This window comes from Crinia signifera, chromosome 19, assembly GCF_055691185.1.
Source record: "Crinia signifera chromosome 19, ASM5569118v1, whole genome shotgun sequence".
Lineage (NCBI taxonomy): Eukaryota > Metazoa > Chordata > Amphibia > Anura > Myobatrachidae > Crinia > Crinia signifera.
The window spans coordinates 53,412,390-53,432,843 of NC_139226.1; the positions used below are offsets into that span (position 1 = coordinate 53,412,390).

The 20,454-nt window shown below is 44.7% G+C and overlaps 1 long non-coding RNA gene across 1 annotated transcript; it reads right to left on the bottom strand.

Moving 5' to 3' along the window:
- Positions 1 to 1,042: 1,042 nt before the first annotated feature.
- Positions 1,043 to 18,319, bottom strand: LOC146042545 (uncharacterized). Its single transcript, XR_014463911.1, has 3 exons — positions 15,769 to 18,319; positions 6,832 to 6,982; positions 1,043 to 2,781 (listed from the first exon to the last, which is right to left on the bottom strand). It is a non-coding gene; the product is annotated as an uncharacterized LOC146042545 (long non-coding RNA).
- Positions 18,320 to 20,454: the final 2,135 nt, after the last annotated feature.

The window sequence follows — 20,454 nt, forward strand, 5'->3', positions numbered from 1 at the left end:
ATCTCGTCGCAGGCCAGAACATCTGATGCGTCGGTTTTGGCTTTCACTCCCAAAAGCACCTCGTCGCGTGCCAGAACATCTCATGCGTCGGTTACGGCTTTCACTCCCAAAAGCATACCGTCGCGGCCAGAACATCTCATGCGTCGGTTCCAGCTTTCACTTCCAAAAGCACCTCGTCACGGCCAGAACATCTCATCCGTCGGTTCCGGCTTCAACCCCCAAGCACCTTGCTAAGTCAGAAACATTTCATCACAGGTTCCAGATTTTACCCTCCAGGCACATAGCTGCGTACAAGTTATTCCCAGATTCCGGTTTTCACACCCTAATCGAATGTGAAAGGGTACAGCGGTGTGAAAGTGGTATATGGGGTCTAAAAATTATCACTTTTTTTTTACCAAAGTAGGTGAAAATAACAATTTTCACCTACTTTTGTAGAAAATAAGTACCTTGCAGCAGTTGTTACATCTCATGCGCCGATTCCGGCTTTCACTGCCCAACCATCACGCCGGAACATTTCTTGTGCCGGTTCCAGGTTTCACCCACAAAAGCACCTTGCCAAGGCGGTGACATTTCATTCACAGGTTCCAGCTTTCACCCTCCAGGCACATAGCTGCATATGGACAAGTTATTCGCCGGATCCAGTTTCCACATCCCAATCAAGTGTGATAGGGTACAATGGTGTGAAAGTGATATATGGGGCCTATATATTATCACTTCATTTCTACCAATGTAGGTGAAAATGATAATTTTCACTTACTTTTATAGAAAATAAGTACCTCACAGTGGCTGGAACATCTCATATTGTTTTTGGCTTTCATCCCCCAACCATTACGCCGTGGCCAGAACATTTTCTGCGTCGGTTCCGGCTTTCACTCCCAGAAGCATCCCGTCGCGTCCAGAACATCTCATGCGTCGGTTCCAGCTTTCAATTCCAAAAACACCTCGCCGCGGCCAGAACATCTCATCCGTCGGTTCCGGCTTTACCCCCAAGCACCTTGCCAAGGCGCTGACATTTCATTCACAGGTTAAAGCTTTCACCCTCCAGGCACATAACTGCATACTGTATGGACAAGTTATTCGCCGGATCCAGTTTTCACATCCCAATCAAGTGTGATAGGGTACAATGGTGTGAAAGTGATATATGGGGCCTATATATTATCACTTCATTTTTGCCAATGTAGGTGAAAATGATAATTTTCACTTACTTTTGTAGAAATAAGTACGTCACAGCGGCCGGAACATCTCATGCTCCGTTTTTGGCTTTCACCCCTCAACCATTACGCCGTGGCTGGAACATTTTCTTCGTCGGTTCCGGCTTTCACTCCCAAAAGCATCCCGTCGCGTCCAGAACATCTCATGCGTCGGTTCTGGCTTTCACTCCTAAAAGCACCTCGTCGTGGCCAGAACATCTCATCCGTCGGTTCCGGCATAACCCCCCAAGCACCTTGCCAAGTCGGGAACATTTCATTCACAGGTTCCAGCTTTTACCCTCCAGGCACATAGCCGTGTACGGAACAAACTATTCCCAGGTTCCGATTTTCACACCCCAATCGAATGTGAAAGGGTACAGCGGTGTGAAAATAATATATGGGGCCTATAAATGATCACATTTTTTTTACCAAAGAACGTGGAAATAACAATTTTCACCTACTTTTGTAGAAAATAAGTACCTCACAGCAGCCGGTACATCTCATGCGCAGGTTTCGGCTTTCACCGCCAAACCACCACGCCGCTACTGGAACATTCCTTTCACCGGTTTCAGGTTTCACCCACAAAAGCACCTTGCCAAGGCAGTACCATTTCATTCACAGGTTCCAGCTTTCACCCTCCAGGCACATAGCTGCATATGGACAAGTTATTTGCCGGATCCAGTTTTCACTTCCCAATCAAGTGTGATAGGGTACAGTGGTGTGAAAGTGGTTTATGGGGACTATATATTATCACTTAATTTCTACCAAAGTAGTTGAAATTGATCATTTTCACTTACTTTTGTAGAAAATAAGTACCTCACAGCGGCCGAAACATCTCATGCTCCGTTTTTGGCTTTCACTCCCCAACCATCACGCCGCAGCCGGAACATTTTCTGCGTCGGTTCCAGCTTTCATTCCCAAAAGCATCTCGTCACAGGCCAGAACATCTCATGCGTCGGTTCTGGCTTTCACTCCCAAAAGCACCTCGTCGTGGCCAGAACATCTCATCCGTCGGTTCTGGCTTTACCCCCCAAGCACCTTGCCAAGGTGGGAACATTTCATTCACAGGTTCCAGCTTTTACCCTCCAGGCACATAGCCGCGTACATAACAAGCTATTCGCCGGTTCCGGTTTTCACACCCCAATCAAATGTGAAAGGGTACAGCGGTGTGAAACTGGTATATGGGGCCTATAAATTATCACTTTTTTTTTTACCAAAGTAGGTGAAAATTATTATTTTCACCTACTTTAGTAGAAAAAAGTATTACTGATATTCAATAAAAAAGCAATGCAGACAATATCACTGCTATCTCCGGCACTGATATCAGCCCTGATTTGGCTCGCTGTCTGCATAAAATAATATAAGGACCTCAATTCATCAAACTTTAAACATAATTTACGGAAGACCATACATATTTGATAAATATACATGTATGCCAGGAAGATATTATCGCGCCTGCTTACCTGTTGTGGGTAGCTGCTCCTGCAATTTGACGTTTGGAATATGCTGTAGTAAAAATGATGTCACAGTAGTCCAGAGACGTAGCTGGGTAAGCAGTTGACATCACAATTCATTCGTGGAGAAGGTCTACCTGAAAAAAAGAAGGAGGCGCGATAATATGTTCATGACATACATGCATATTTATTAATAATGTGTCTTACATCGTAACACACATAAATGCAGTACTATACAGACAACACAAGTCATCCTTATCAGTTCCTGCTCAGTGATTGCAAATACATGCCACAGCACATATTAGACCCTTAACTGTGGACCCGTTACTCAGTTTTACAAACTGAGCAGGTCCCCGGGTATGTGCTTTGCAGCAGCCAGTCTTGAGGAGCTGTCAGGGACTATCACCCCCCAAAGCACCTCACAGTGCCTGGAACATCTCATGCGCCAGTTTAGGCTTTCACCCGCCTTCAAGACCATCGCAAAAGCATGACAATCTCATGCGCCGGATCTGGCACCTCTCCAAAGCACCTCAACGTGGCCGGAACATTTCATGCGCCGCTTCAGGCTTTCACCCCCCAAACACCACGCCGCGGGCAGAACATTTATTGCGCCGGTTCCAACTTTCACCCACAAAAGCACCTCGTCGCAGCCAGAATATCTCATACGTCGGTTCAGGCTTCAACCCCTCCCAAGCACCTTGCCAAGGTGGGAACATTTCATTCACAGGTTCCAGCTTTTACCCTCCAGGCACATTGCTGCATATGGACAAGTTATTCGCCAGATCCAGTTTTCACACCCCAATCAAGTATTATAACATTTCCTGCACCGGTTCCGGCTTTCACTCCAAAAAGCACCTCGTCGCGGGCCAGAACATCTCATGCGTCGGTTTCCGGCTTTCACACCCCAATCTAATGTGAAAGGGTACAGTGGTGTGAAAGTGGTATATGGGGCCTATAAATGATCACATTTTTTTTTTACCAAAGTAGGTGGAAATAACAATTTTCACCTACCTTTGTAGAAAATAAGTAACTCACACGCCGCGACCGGAACATTCCTTGCGACGGTTCCGGCTTTCACTCCCAAAAGCACCTCGTCGCGTGCCAGAACATCTCATGCGTCGGTTCCGGCTTTCACTCCCAAAAGCATACCGTCGCGGCCAGAACATCTCATGCGTCGGTTCCAGCTTTCACTTCCAAAAGCACCTCGTCACGGCCAGAACATCTCATCCGTTGGTTCCGGCTTCAACCCCCAAGCACCTTGCTAAGTCAGGAACATTTCATCACAGGTTCCAGATTTTACCCTCCAGGCACATAGCTGCGTACAAGTTATTCCCAGGTTCCGGTTTTCACACCCCAATCGAATGTGAAAGGGTACAGCGGTGTGAAAGTGGTATATGGGGCCTAAAAATTATCACTTTTTTTTTTACCAAAGTAGGTGAAAATAACAATTTTCACCTACTTTTGTAGAAAATAAGTACCTTGCAGCAGTCGGTACATCTCATGCGCCGGTTCTGGCTTTCACTGCCCAACCATCACGCCGGAACATTTCTTGTGCCGGTTCCAGGTTTCACCCACAAAAGCACCTTGCCAAGGCGGTGACACTTCATTCACAGGTTCCAGCTTTCACCCTCCAGGCACATAGCTGCATATGGACAAGTTATTCGCCGGATCCAGTTTTCACATCCCAATCAAGTGTGATAGGGTACAATGGTGTGAAAGTGATATATGGGGCCTATATATTATCACTTCATTTCTACCAATGTAGGTAAAAATGATAATTTTCACTTACTTTTATAGAAAATAAGTACCTCACAGTGGCTGGAACATCTCATACTGTTTTTGGCTTTCATCCCCCAACCATTACGCCGTGGCCAGAACATTTTCTGCGTCGGTTCCGGCTTTCATTTCACTCCCAGAAGCATCCCGTCCCGTCCATAACATCTCATGCGTCGGTTCCAGCTTTCAATTCCAAAAACACCTCGCCGCGGCCAGAACATCTCATCCGTCGGTTCCGGCTTTACCCCCAAGCACCTTGCCAAGGCGCTGACATTTCATTCACAGGTTCCAGCTTTCACCCTCCAGGCACATAGCTGCATATGGACAAGTTATTCGCCGGATCCAGTTTCCACATACCAATCAAGTGTGATAGGGTACAATGGTGTGAAAGTGATATATGGGGCCTATATATTATCACTTCATTTTTGCCAATGTAGGTGAAAATGATCATTTTCACTTACTTTTGTAGAAAATAAGTACGTCACAGCGGCCGGAACATCTCATGCTCCGTTTTTGGCTTTCACCCCATAACCATTACGCCGTGGCCGGAACATTTTCTGCGTCGGTTCCGGATTTCACTCCCAAAAGCATCCCGTCGCGTCCAGAACATCTCATGCGTCGGTTCTGGCTTTCACTCCTAAAAGCACCTCGTCGTGGCCAGAACATCTCATCCGGCGGTTCCGGCTTAACCCCCCAAGCACCTTGCCAAGTCGGGAAAATTTCATTCACAGGTTCCAGCTTTTACCCTCCAGGCACATAGCCGTGTACGGAACAAATTATTCCCAGGTTCCGATTTTCACACCCCAATCGAATGTGAAAGGGTACAGCGGTGTGAAAATAATATATGGGGCCTATAAATTATCACATTTTTTTTTACCAAAGAAGGTGGAAATAACAATTTTCACCTACTTTTGTAGAAAATAAGTACCTCACAGCAGCCGGTACATCTCATGCGCAGGTTTCAGCTTTCACCGCCAAACCACCATGCCGCTACTGGAACATTCCTTTCACCGGTTCCAGGTTTCACCCACAAAAGCACCTTGCCGAGGCAGTACAATTTCATTCACAGGTTCCAGCTTTCACCCTCCAGGCACATAGCTGCATATGGACAAGTTATAAAGCTATTAACCATACTGCACCAGCATATATCTCTCTACTTATCACAAAATATCTCCCATCTCGACCACTCCGCTCTGCACAAGATCTGCGTCTCTCTTCTGCACGGATCACCAGCTCCCATTCACTATTACAGGACTTTCATCGGGCTGCTCCCATCCTATGGAATGCCCTTCCACGCACAATAAGACTCTCCAATAGCCTCCAAACATTCAAGCGTTCCCTGAAAACTCACCTCTTCAGGCAAGCCTATAATGTTTAAGTTCTACATGCATAACCCTCTGAGGCACTTATGTATTATATAGCTACCCTTCTGGACTTGTAACTTGGTGGGACTGCTATGGTATTACTGGTGCCTGTCCTTGTGTTTCCACCAATATCCCTATAGATTGTAAGCTTGCAGCAGGGCCCTCCTACCTCCAAGTCTGTATGTTGTTACCCAGTTTGTTTTATCACTGTCTACTATTGTAAAGCGCAACGGAATCTGCTGCGCTATATAAGAACCTGTAAATAAATAAATAAATAAATAAATAAATTTGCCGGATCCAGTTTTCACTTCCCAATCAAGTGTGATAGGGTACAGTGGTGTGAAAGTGGTTTATGTGGACTATATATTATCACTTCATTTCTACCAAAGTAGGTGAAATTGATCATTTTCACTTACTTTTGTAGAAAATAAGTACCTCACAGCGGCCGAAACATCTCATGCTCCGTTTTTGGCTTTCACCCCCCCAACCATCACGCCGCAGCTGGAACATTTTCTGCGTCGGTTCCAGCTTTCATTCCCAAAAGCTTCTCGTCACAGGCCAGAACATCTCATGCGTCGGTTCTGGCTTTCACTCCCAAAAGCACCTCGTCGTGGCCAGCACATCTCATCCGTCGGTTCCGGCTTTACCCCCAAAGCACCTTGCCAAGGTGGGAACATTTCATTCACAGGTTCCAGCTTTTACCCTCCAGGCACATAGCCGCGTACATAACAAGCTATTCGCCGGTTCCGGTTTTCACACCCCAATCAAATGTGAAAGGGTACAGCGGTGTGAAAGTGGTATATGGGGCCTATAAATTATCACTTTTTTTTTTTTACCAAAGTAGGTGAAAATTATTATTTTCACCTACTTTAGTAGAAAAAAGTATTACTGACATTCAATAAAAAAGCAATGCAGACAATATCACTGCTATCTCCCGCACTGATATAAGCCCTGATTTGGCTCGCTGTCTGCATAAAATAATATAAGGACCTCAATTCATCAAACTTTAAACATAATTTACGGACCATACATATTTGATAAATATACATGTATGCCAGGAAGATATTATCGCGCCTGTTGTGGGTAGCTGCTCCTGCAATTTGACGTTTGGAATATGCTGTAGTAAAAATGATGTCACAGTAGTCCAGAGACGTAGCTGGGTAAGTAGTTGACATCACAATACATTCGTGGAGAAGGTCTACCTGAAAAAAATATGAAGGAGGCGCGATAATATGTTCATGACATACATGCATATTTATTAATAATGTGTCTTACATCGTAACACACATAAATGCAGTACTATACAGACAACACAAGTCATCCTTATCAGTTCCTGCCCCAGTGATTGCAAATACATGCTACAGCACATATTAGACCCTTAACTGTGGACCCGTTACTCAGTTTTACAAACTGAGCAGGTCCCCGGGTATGTGCTCTGCAGCAGCCAGTCTTGAGGAGCTGTCAGGGACTATCACCCCCCCAAAGCACCTCACAGTGCTTTCACCCGCCTTCAAGCCCATCGCAAAAGCATGACAATCTCATGCGCCGGATCTGGCACCTCTCCAAAGCACCTCAACGCGGCCGGAACATTTCATGCGCCGCTTCCGGCTTTCACCCCCCAAACACCACGCCGCGGGCAGAACATTTATTGCGCCGGTTCCAACATTCACCCCCAAAAGCACCTCGTCGCAGCCAGAATATCTCATACGTCGGTTCAGGCTTCAACCCCTCCCAAGCACCTTGCCAAGGTGGGAACATTTCATTCACAGGTTCCAGCTTTTACCCTCCAGGCACATAGCTGCATATGGACAAGTTATTCGCCAGATCCAGTTTTCACACCCCAATCAAGTGTTATAACATTTCCTGCACCGGTTCCGGCTTTCACTCCAAAAAGCACCTCGGCTTTCACACCCCAATCTAATGTGAAAGGGTACAGCGGTGTGAAAGTGGTATATGGGGCCTATAAATGATCACATTTTTTTTTACCAAAGTAGGTGGAAATAACAATTTTCACCTACTTTTGTAGAAAATAAGTAACTCACACGCCGCGACCGGAACATTCCTTGCGTCGGTTCCGGCTTTCACTCCCAAAAGCATACCGTCGCGGCCAGAACATCTCATGCGTCGGTTCCAGCTTTCACTTCCAAAAGCACCTCGTCACGGCCAGAACATCTCATCCGTCGGTTCCGGCTTCAACCCCCAAGCACCTTGCTAAGTCAGAAACATTTCATCACAGGTTCCAGATTTTACCCTCCAGGCACATAGCTGCGTACAAGTTATTCCCAGATTCCGGTTTTCACACCCCAATCGAATGTGAAAGGGTACAGCGGTGTGAAAGTGGTATATGGGGTCTAAAAATTATCTTTTTTTTTTTACCAAAGTAGGTGAAAATAACAATTTTCACCTACTTTTGTAGAAAATAAGTACCTTGCAGCAGTCGGTACATCTCATGCGCCGGTTCCGGCTTTCACTGCCCAACCATCACGCCAGAACATTTCTTGTGCCGGTTCCAGGTTTCACCCACAAAAGCACCTTGCCAAGGCGGTGACATTTCATTCACAGGTTCCAGCTTTCACCCTCCAGGCACATAGCTGCATATGGACAAGTTATTTGCCGGATCCAGTTTTCACATCCCAATCAAGTGTGATAGGGTACAGTGGTGTGAAAGTGGTTTATGGGGACTATATATTATCACTTAATTTCTACCAAAGTAGGTGAAATTGATAATTTTCACTTACTTTTGTAGAAAATAAGTACCTCACAGTGGCCGAAACATCTCATGCTCCGTTTTTGGCTTTCACCCCCCAACCATCACGCCGCAGCCGGAACATTTTCTGCGTCTGTTCCAGCTTTTATTCCCAAAAGCATCTCGTCGCAGGCCAGAACATCTCATGCGTCGGTTCTGGCTTTCACTCCCAAAAGCACCTTGTCGCGTGCCAGAACATCTCATGCGTCGGTTACGGCTTTCACTCCCAAAAGCATACCGTCGCGGCCAGAACATCTCATGCGTCGGTTCCAGCTTTCACTTCCAAGAGCACCTCGTCACGGCCAGAACATCTCATCCGTCGGTTCCGGCTTCAACCCCCAAGCACCTTGCTAAGTCAGGAACATTTCATCACAGGTTCCAGATTTTACCCTCCAGGCACATAGCTGCGTACAAGTTATTCCCAGATTCCGGTTTTCACACCCTAATCGAATGTGAAAGGGTACAGCGGTGTGAAAGTGGTATATGGGGTCTAAAAATTATCACTTTTTTTTTACAAAAGTAGGTGAAAATAACAATTTTCACCTACTTTTGTAGAAAATAAGTACCTTGCAGCAGTTGGTACATCTCATGCGCCGATTCCGGCTTTCACTGCCCAACCATCACGCCGGAACATTTCTTGTGCCGGTTCCAGGTTTCACCCACAAAAGCACCTTGCCAAGGCGGTGACATTTCATTCACAGGTTCCAGCTTTCACCCTCCAGGCACATAGCTGCATATGGACAAGTTATTCGCCGGATCCAGTTTCCACATCCCAATCAAGTGTGATAGGGTACAATGGTGTGAAAGTGATATATGGGGCCTATATATTATCACTTCATTTCTACCAATGTAGGTGAAAATGATAATTTTCACTTACTTTTATAGAAAATAAGTACCTCACAGTGGCTGGAACATCTCATACTGTTTTTGGCTTTCATCCCCCAACCATTACGCCGTGGCCAGAACATTTTCTGCGTCGGTTCCGGCTTTCACTCCCAGAAGCATCCCGTCGCGTCCAGAACATCTCATGCGTCGGTTTCAGCTTTCAATTCCAAAAACACCTCGCCGCGGCCAGAACATCTCATCCGTCGGTTCCGGCTTTACCCCCAAGCACCTTGCCAAGGCGCTGACATTTCATTCACAGGTTAAAGCTTTCACCCTCCAGGCACATAACTGCATACTGTATGGACAAGTTATTCGCCGATCCAGTTTTCACATCCCAATCAAGTGTGATAGGGTACAATGGTGTGAAAGTGATATATGGGGCCTATATATTATCACTTCATTTTTGCCAATGTAGGTGAAAATGATAATTTTCACTTACTTTTGTAGAAATAAGTACGTCACAGCGGCCGGAACATCTCATGCTCCGTTTTTGGCTTTCACCCCTCAACCATTACGCCGTGGCTGGAACATTTTCTGCGTCGGTTCCGGCTTTCACTCCCAAAAGCATCCCGTCGCGTCCAGAACATCTCATGCGTCGGTTCTGGCTTTCACTCCTAAAAGCACCTCGTCGTGGCCAAAACATCTCATCCGTCGGTTCCGGCTTAACCCCCCAAGCACCTTGCCAAGTCGGAAACATTTCATTCACAGGTTCCAGCTTTTACCCTCCAGGCACATAGCCGTGTACGGAACAAACTATTCCCAGGTTCCGATTTTCACACCCCAATCGAATGTGAAAGGGTACAGCGGTGTGAAAATAATATATGGGGCCTATAAATGATCACATTTTTTTTACCAAAGAACGTGGAAATAACAATTTTCACCTGCTTTTGTAGAAAATAAGTACCTCACAGCAGCCGGTACATCTCATGCGCAGGTTTCGGCTTTCACCGCCAAACCACCACGCCGCTACTGGAACATTCCTTTCACCGGTTTCAGGTTTCACCCACAAAAGCACCTTGCCGAGGCAGTACCATTTCATTCACAGGTTCCAGCTTTCACCCTCCAGGCACATAGCTGCATATGGACAAGTTATTTGCCGGATCCAGTTTTCACTTCCCAATCAAGTGTGATAGGGTACAGTGGTGTGAAAGTGGTTTATGGGGACTATATATTATCACTTCATTTCTACCAAAGTAGTTGAAATTGATCATTTTCACTTACTTTTGTAGAAAATAAGTACCTCACAGCGGCCGAAACATCTCATGCTCCGTTTTTGGCTTTCACTCCCCAACCATCACGCCGCAGCCGGAACATTTTCTGCGTCGGTTCCAGCTTTCATTCCCAAAAGCATCTCGTCACAGGCCAGAACATCTCATGCGTCGGTTCTGGCTTTCACTCCCAAAAGCACCTCGTCGTGGCCAGAACATCTCATCCGTCGGTTCTGGCTTTACCCCCCAAGCACCTTGCCAAGGTGGGAACATTTCATTCACAGGTTCCAGCTTTTACCCTCCAGGCACATAGCCGCGTACATAACAAGCTATTCGCCGGTTCCGGTTTTCACACCCCAATCAAATGTGAAAGGGTACAGCGGTGTGAAACTGGTATATGGGGCCTATAAATTATCACTTTTTTTTTTACCAAAGTAGGTGAAAATTATTATTTTCACCTACTTTAGTAGAAAAAAGTATTACTGATATTCAATAAAAAAGCAATGCAGACAATATCACTGCTATCTCCGGCACTGATATCAGCCCTGATTTGGCTCGCTGTCTGCATAAAATAATATAAGGACCTCAATTCATCAAACTTTAAACATATAACCAGACAACAGAGTAAATCCCAACAGCGCTAATTCACAAGATCCTTGTTCAAACTGTTCTCTCTTCTCTCAGCCCTTTGCAAATTCCAAAGGTGGTAATTCGAGGCACCGGAAAAAAGAAGAAACTTCTAATTAACGTAAGCCAACAAAATTGTGTCAATGACCCAATATGTAGGTTCTTCAACTCACCTAGGCCAGCTAGGAGAGGTTCACAAAAAGGTATCTTTAAATGGCAACACTTGATGTAAGGCACAATCGGAAATAGACTTACCTAGGGACAGAGCCCTATATACATCCAAAGGTTTCTTTGATTGATGGAAATAGGCACCAGGATGCGTGATTTGTAAAGGTATAAAAATAATCACATTTATTGTATAAAACAGGACACTCCAATCATAGCCAAGAACTACAGCTGCGTCAGAAAACCCTTATCCGGAATAGGGGCCCAATTCGAAGCTGTAAGTCCAAATAGATGTTTGCAAGGCAGGAGATCTTGAGGTCCTGGATAAAACTTGTAACAAAACACCAACGCGTTTCTGACCTTGTTGGTCCTTCCTCAGGGTGTGGATAAATTAAAATGAGGTCCTGGGGGGGTTTATATACCCTAAAACCTCCAGGCCTAACATAAAACCCGGCATAATCCATTTCATAACATTACTCACTAAGCCTATTTCCAACATATAAAATCCTACAGTAATCCTAAATACATTTTACCAAACACGAATACACAAAGCAATTGATCTAAATAAATCATAATAACACCTTCGATGTATTGCACTTGCCCATTTGTTATGTCCTCTGACACTCCAGTTTTTACTGATAGTCCATAGCGCAAATACCTCGCGTCTCCCCATTTCCGGGTTTAGACACGACTTCCGTCAGGTGGAACGCATATGCGCTCCACTCACTCCGTGCGTCACTTCCACCAAGTGCATCACGCAGGATCTCCCGGCTGGCTGATCTTGCTTCCGCGCTGTTATATGAGGCACACTCGCGCTTCCGTTTGTTGGGACGCATCTGCGTGTCAAATCCTTTCCGGCTTTTAGATTACAGCCTCTAGAGCATTCACAGGGAGGTTGTCATGGATACCGCTAAACAATCTCCTAGTATCCATGAAACGGAGATCATTTGTTTGATGTAGTGTTTTAACCAAACGTAACTGTATAGCGAGGATCGTAGTATCCATATGCAGGAATATACAAGAAAAAATATACACAGTATTAGTCATAGTTTACCAACCGCAATAGTCTGATAATACATAGTTACAGAAGAAAACATTTTAACTCAAAATCGGCGTTCAAACCGCGGGGGACCAAAGTTTTTAAATTATAAATAAATCGCATCTCCATTTGGGACAGTTTGACATCCCTGTCATCCTGTCTCCAATTGGGATTTACAACCCTAATACCACAAAAGGCAGTTATTTGGCTGGGGTCACACGCATGATAGTTTTTAAAGTGTTGTGAAACATTGTGGGTTTCCACCCCTTTCCTGATGTTCCTCACATGCTCCGCTAAGCGCGTTTTCAAAGCTCTAGTTGTTTTACCTATATACTGTTTATTACAGGAGCAACACAATAAGTAAATACAGTACTTAGAGTCACATGTGATGAAGTCTCTGATGGTATAGGTCTCTCCTGTGTAACAAGACTCATACTCCATGATTTTACTACTACTAGACTTGCATATCTTGCACATACTACAGGTACCACACCTGTAAAAACCCTTTGATTTGATGTTATTTTTATTATTAGGTATATTAATGGCGCTCCTCACCACCATATTGCGGATATTCTCCGCTCTCCTATATATAAATTTTGGTGTTGATCCTATATGTTTAGCTAATAGGGGATCCCTATTCAGTATTCCCCAATGTCGCTTAATGATTTGCTCGATCTGCTTATGCTGTGTATTGTACTTTGTTATAAAGGGTACTCCCATTTTCTGGTCTCTCTCTTTTTTGGTGGGTTTGTTGATCGCTTCTAATCTATTAAGTTTAGCCCCCTCCCTTAGGGCAGTTTCCACCATTTCTGGTTTGTAACCCTTTGCCAGGAACTGAGATTTGAGGATTTTTGCCTGTTCGTTATACGTTTCAAGATCAGTGCAATTCCTCCTGATTCTAAAAAACTGACTCTTAGGTACACTTTTCTTCCAATTCTCATGATGGTTACTCTCATAGGGAATAAAAGAATTGCAATCTGTTCCTTTTACATAATTCTTAGTTTTTGCTATATTATTCTCTATGTAGATGGAGAGATCCAGGAAATGTACCTCTTTTTCACTTTTTTCAAATGTCAGTTTGATGGACAAGTCATTGTCATTAAGCATCTGAGAAAAGGTATCAAGAGAGGACTCATCTCCCCTCCAGACGAACAAAATATCGTCTATATACCGGGACCACGACACCAGGCTGGCACCAAAGGAATGGCCACTCCAAACAGAAGTAGCCTCCCACCATGCCATGAACAAATTAGCATAGCTTGGTGCCAGCCTGGTACCCATCGCAGTCTCGGTTAGTTGTAAATAGTAAGAACCCTCATACCAAAAGTAATTATTACTTAAAATCAAAGTAATTCCCTCTAAGATGAAATTTTTGAGGTCATTTGGGGTCATATCAAGGTCCAGAAAGTACTCAACCGCTCTGAGTCCAAGGTCGTGTCTAATGATCGTATACAAGGAGGTCACATCTGCTGTGACCAGAAAATTGCCTTCCTCCCATGTTGTTGCTTGTATTTTCTGAAGGACCGAAATAGTGTCCTTCAGGAAGGACAGTACCTTTTGGACCATTGGGAGTCCAAATAATGAGACAAATTAGACAGAATGGAACCTGTGCCAGCTACAATAGGGCGACCTGGTGGATTCTCTCTACATTTATGTATTTTAGGTAACACATATATGACTGGCACAGAAGGTGAGGAAATAGAGATGTACTCTTTGACCTCTTTAGTGATCACACTTTTCCTAAGATATACTTCCAAAAAATTCTCTAATTTAGACTTAATCTTATCGGTGGGATTCCCCCTAAGTTTTTTGTAAGTCTGGGAGTCTGATAATTGTCTATTTATTTCCTCCTGATATTTGGAGGTATCCATGACTACTATGCTGCCCCCCTTATCGGCAGGCTTTATAGTAATATCCTTATTGTCCCTGAGGCTTTTAACTGCCTCCCTTTCTTTTTTAGAGAAATTGGGATTCCTAATGGGTCTGAGTTGTAATTTCTCTAGGTCCTCTTTGACTAGACGGTCAAATGTCTCCACGAAGCATCCCTTTTTGTATTGGGGGTAAAACGTGGATTTCTTTTTGAAGACAGATATTGTCTCTTCTGTTCCATTAGATTCTAAATTAGAGTCCTTCTCCTCAAAAAATCTCTTTAATGTAAGTTTCCTCACCATTTTCTGTAAATCGATGAAGACATCAAACTGGTCAGGGGTGCTCGTAGGGGAAAATTTCAACCCCTTTTCCAGGACCTTTTGTTCATCAATGTTCAATACATGTGAACTCAGATTGAATACAACTGTTTTCTGCGATTTATCCTCTAAGGTGTTAGAGGGGCCCGGGCTATTCTTTTTTCTTTTCTTATTTTTCTTTTTATTCTTTTTAGAGTTCCTTTTACCCCTGTTGCCTCTCTGTTTCCACCTCTTCACTTTATTTGCAGATTTTTTTATTTTTTTCTGTTTTTTTGGGGGTTGTATCACATTATTTCTAGTGTTAGAGGTTATTGTCGATGTTAGTCCCTCCTTCGGTTTTGTGTGCCCCTGTCTAAAAAATTATTCTGAGTTTCTTCCTCATTGTGTCCACGGTAAGGCGTGTCCCTGTTTCTTTTATCCCTTCTTTCTGAGTTAATGTCCCTTTCTCTTTGTCCCCGAAAATGATCTTGGGGCGGAGATCTTCTCCATTTGTAATTATTATGGGGCCTGGTGTAATTTCTCCCCACTGACCCCCTTCTTTCTGATCTCTCTCGTCTATCATTGTATGTTCTAGTGAACTGTCTGGTAGGAAAATTTCTCTCCCCCGATCTATTCCTTCCATTATAACGTTTGGGACCCCAGCCTTCTTCTCTAAAATTATTGTATTTTTTGTATGGGGGAACCCTAAAGTTCTTATACGGGCTACGGTGTTGATAATCCCTATACTGATTGTTATCCTCAAATTTATTGTAATTCTTTTCTTTTTTAGTTATACAATGCTGTAGGCCCTCTTTATAATCATCTTTGTCCCTCAGGTACTTCTTTCTCTTTTTAACCATCAGATCGGTCTCCACCCTATTTAATCTTCTTGTGATCTCATCCTCCGCCTCTTCATATTCTTTGGTTTGACTAAAGGGCTTAGCCATCTCAGTCAAAGCAAGAATTTCATCCCCAAGTTTTTTAAGGTCATTATTCCTCTGTTTTATGATCAAATTCATAAGTGCAAAAGAACACGTGTCTAAGATTTTTAGCCACTCCCTCTTAAAACTTTAAACATAATTTACGGAAGACCATACATATTTGATAAATATACATGTATGCCAGGAAGATATTATCGCGCCTGCTTACCTGTTGTGGGTAGCTGCTCCTGCAATTTGACGTTTGGAATATGCTGTAGTAAAAATGATGTCACAGTAGTCCAGAGACGTAGCTGGGTAAGCAGTTGACATCACAATTCATTCGTGGAGAAGGTCTACCTGAAAAAAAGAAGAAGGAGGCGCGATAATATGTTCATGACATACATGCATATTTATTAATAATGTGTCTTACATCGTAACACACATAAATGCAGTACTATACAGACAACACAAGTCATCCTTATCAGTTCCTGCTCAGTGATTGCAAATACATGCCACAGCACATATTAGACCCTTAACTGTGGACCCGTTACTCAGTTTTACAAACTGAGCAGGTCCCCGGGTATGTGCTCTGCAGCAGCCAGTCTTGAGGAGCTGTCAGGGACTATCACCCCCCAAAGCACCTCACAGTGCCTGGAACATCTCATGCGCCAGTTTAGGCTTTCACCCGCCTTCAAGCCCATCGCAAAAGCATGACAATCTCATGCGCCGGATCTGGCACCTCTCCAAAGCACCTCAACGCGGCCGGAACATTTCATGCGCCGCTTCAGGCTTTCACCCCCCAAACACCACGCCGCGGGCAGAACATTTATTGCGCCGGTTCCAACTTTCACCCACAAAAGCACCTCGTCGCAGCCAGAATATCTCATACGTCGGTTCAGGCTTCAACCCCTCCCAAGCACCTTGCCAAGGTGGGAACATTTCATTCACAAGTTCCAGCTTTTACCCTCCAGGCACATTGCTGCATATGGACAAGTTATTCGCCAGATCCAGTTTTCACACCCCAATCAAGTGTTATAACATTTCCTGCACCGGTTCCGGCTTTCACTCCAAAAAGCACCTCGTCGCGGGCCAGAACATCTCATGCGTCGGTTTCCGGCTTTCACACCCCAATCTAATGTGAAAGGGTACAGTGGTGTGAAAGTGGTATATGGGGCCTATAAATGATCAATTTTTTTTTTTACCAAAGTAGGTGGAAATAACAATTTTCACCTACTTTTGTAGAAAATAAGTAACTCACACGCCGCGACCGGAACATTCCTTGCGTCGGTTCCGGCTTTCACTCCCAAAAGCACATCGTCGCGTGCCAGAACATCTCATGCGTCGGTTCCGGCTTTCACTCCCAAAAGCATACCGTCGCGGCCAGAACATCTCATGCGTCGGTTCCAGCTTTCACTTCCAAAAGCACCTCGTCACGGCCAGAACATCTCATCCGTCGGTTCCGGCTTCAACCCCCAAGCACCTTGCTAAGTCAGGAACATTTCATCACAGGTTCCAGATTTTACCCTCCAGGCACATAGCTGTGTACAAGTTATTCCCAGATTCCGGTTTTCACACCCCAATCGAATGTGAAAGGGTACAGCGGTGTGAAAGTGGTATATGGGGTTTAAAAATTATCACTTTTTTTTTACCAAAGTAGGTGAAAATAACAATTTTCATCTACTTTTGTAGAAAATAAGTACCTTGCAGCAGTCGGTACATCTCATGCGCCGGTTCCGGCTTTCACTGCCCAACCATCACGCCAGAACATTTCTTGTGCCGGTTCCAGGTTTCACCCACAAAAGCACCTTGCCAAGGCGGTGACATTTCATTCACAGGTTCCAGCTTTCACCCTCCAGGCACATAGCTGCATATGGACAAGTTATATGCCGGATCCAGTTTTCACATCCCAATCAAGTGTGATAGGGTACAATGGTGTGAAAGTGATATATGGGGCCTATATATTATCACTTCATTTTTGCCAATGTAGGTGAAAATGATAATTTTCACTTACTTTTATAGAAAATAAGTACCTCACAGTGGCTGGAACATCTCATACTGTTTTTGGCTTTCATCCCCCAACCATTACGCCGTGGCCAGAACATTTTCTGCGTCGGTTCCGGCTTTCACTCCCAGAAGCATCCCGTCGCGTCCAGAACATCTCATGCGTCGGTTCCAGCTTTCAGTTCCAAAAACACCTCGCCGCGGCCAGAACATCTCATCCGTCGGTTCCGGCTTTACCCCCAAGCACCTTGCCAAGGCGGTGACATTTCATTCACAGGTTCCAGCTTTCACCCTTCAGGCACATAGCTGCATACTGTATGGACAAGTTATTCGCCGGATCCAGTTTCCACATCCCAATCAAGTGTGATTTAGGTACAATGGTGTAAAAGTGATATATGGGGCCTATATATTATCACTTCATTTCTGCCAATGTAGGTGAAAATGATAATTTTCACTTACTTTTGTAGAAAATAAGAACGTCACAGCGGGCGGAACATCTCATGCTCCGTTTTTGGCTTTCACTCCTCAACCATTACGCCGTGGCCGGAACATTTTCTGCGTCGGTTCCGGCTTTCACTCCCAAAAGCATCCCGTCGCGTCCAGAACATCTCATGCGTCGGTTCTGGCTTTCACTCCTAAAAGCACCTCGTCGTGGCCAGAACATCTCATCCGTCGGTTCTGGCTTAACCCCCCAAGCACCTTGCCAAGTCGGGAACATTTCATTCACAGGTTCCAGCTTTTACCCTCCAGGCACATAGCCGTGTACGGAACAAATTATTCCCAGGTTCCGATTTTCACACCCCAATCGAATGTGAAAGGGTACAGCGGTGTGAAAGTAATATATGGGGCCTATAAATGATCACATTTTTTTTACCAAAGAAGGTGGAAATAACAATTTTCACCTACTTTTGTAGAAAATAAGTACCTCACAGCAGCCGGTACATCTCATGCGCCGGTTTCGGCTTTCACCGCCAAACCACCACGCCGCTACTGGAACATTCCTTTCACCGGTTCCAGGTTTCACCCACAAAAGCACCTTGCCAAGACAGTACCATTTCATTCACAGGTTCCAGCTTTCACCCTCCAGGCACATAGCTGCATATGGACAAGTTATTTGCCGGATCCAGTTTTCACATCCCAATCAAGTGTGATAGGGAACAGTGGTGTGAAAGTGGTTTATGGGGACTATATATTATCACTTCATTTCTACCAAAGTAGGTGAAATTTATCATTTTCACTTACTTTTGTAGAAAATAAGTACCACACAGCGGCCGAAACATCTCATGCTCCGTTTTTGGCTTTCACCCCCCAACCATCACGCCGCAGCCGGAACATTTTCTGCGTCGGTTCCAGCTTTCATTCCCAAAAGCATCTCGTCGCAGGCCAGAACATCTTATGCGTCGGTTCCGGCTTTCACTCCCAAAAGCATCCCGTCGCGTCCAGAACATCTCATGCGTCGGTTCTGGCTTTCACTCCCAAAAGCATCCCGTCGCGGCCAGAACATCTCATGCGTTGGTTCCAGCTTTCACTTCCAAAAGCACCTCGTCACGGCCAGAACATCTCATCCGTCGGTTCCGGCTTCAACCCCCAAGCACCTTGCTAAGTCAGGAACATTTCATCACAGGTTCCAGATTTTACCCTCCAGGCACATAGCTGCGTACAAGTTATTCCCAGATTCCGGTTTTCACACCCCAATCGAATGTGAAAGGGTACAGCGGTGTGAAAGTGGTATATGGGGTCTAAAAATTATCACTTTTTTTACCAAAGGAGGTGAAAATAACAATTTTCACCTACTTTTGTAGAAAATAAGTACCTTGCAGCAGTCGGTACATCTCATGCGCCGGTTCCGGCTTTCACTGCCCAACCATCACGCCGGAACATTTTTTGTGCCGCTTCCAGGTTTCACCAACAAAAGCACCTTGCCAAGGCGGTGACATTTCATTCACAGGTTCCAGCTTTCACCCTCCAGGCACATAGCTGCATATGGACAAGTTATTTGCCGGATCCAGTTTTCACATCCCAATCAAGTGTGATAGGGTACAGTGGTGTGAAAGTGGTTTATGGGGACTATATATTATCACGTCATTTCTACCAAAGTAGGTGAAATTGATCATTTTCACTTACTTTTGTAGAAAATAAGTACGTCACAGCGGCCGAAACATCTCATGCTCCGTTTTTGGCTTTCACCCCCCAACCATCACGCCGCAGCCGGAACATTTTCTGCGTCGGTTCCAGCTTTCATTCCCAAAAGCATCTCCTCGCAGGCCAGAACATCTCATGCGTCGGTTCTGGCTTTCACTTCCAAAAGCACCTCGTCGTGGCCAGAACATCTCATCCGTCGGTTCCGGCTTTACCCCCCAAGCACCTTGCCAAGGTGGGAACATTTCATTCACAGGTTCCAGCTTTTACCCTCCAGGCACATAGCCGCGTACATAACAAGCTATTCGCCGGTTCCGGTTTTCACACCCCAATCAAATGTGAAAGGGTACAGCGGTGTGAAAGTGGTATATGGGGCCTATAAATTATCACTTTTTTTTTTTACCAAAGTAGGTGAAACTTATTATTTTCACCTACTTTAGTAGAAAAAAGTATTACTGACATTCAATAAAAAAGCAATGCAGACAATATCACTGCTATCTCCCGCACTGATATCAGCCCTGATTTGGCTCGCTGTCTGCATAAAATAATATAAGGACCTCAATTCATCAAACTTTAAACATAATTTAAGGAAGACCATACATATTTGATAAATATACATGTATGCCAGGAAGATATTATCGCGCCAGCTTACCTGTTGTGGGTAGCTGCTCCTGCAATTTGACGTTTGGAATATGCTGTAGTAAAAATGATGTCACAGTAGTCCAGAGACGTAGCTGGGTAAGTAGTTGACATCACAATTCATTCGTGGAGAAGG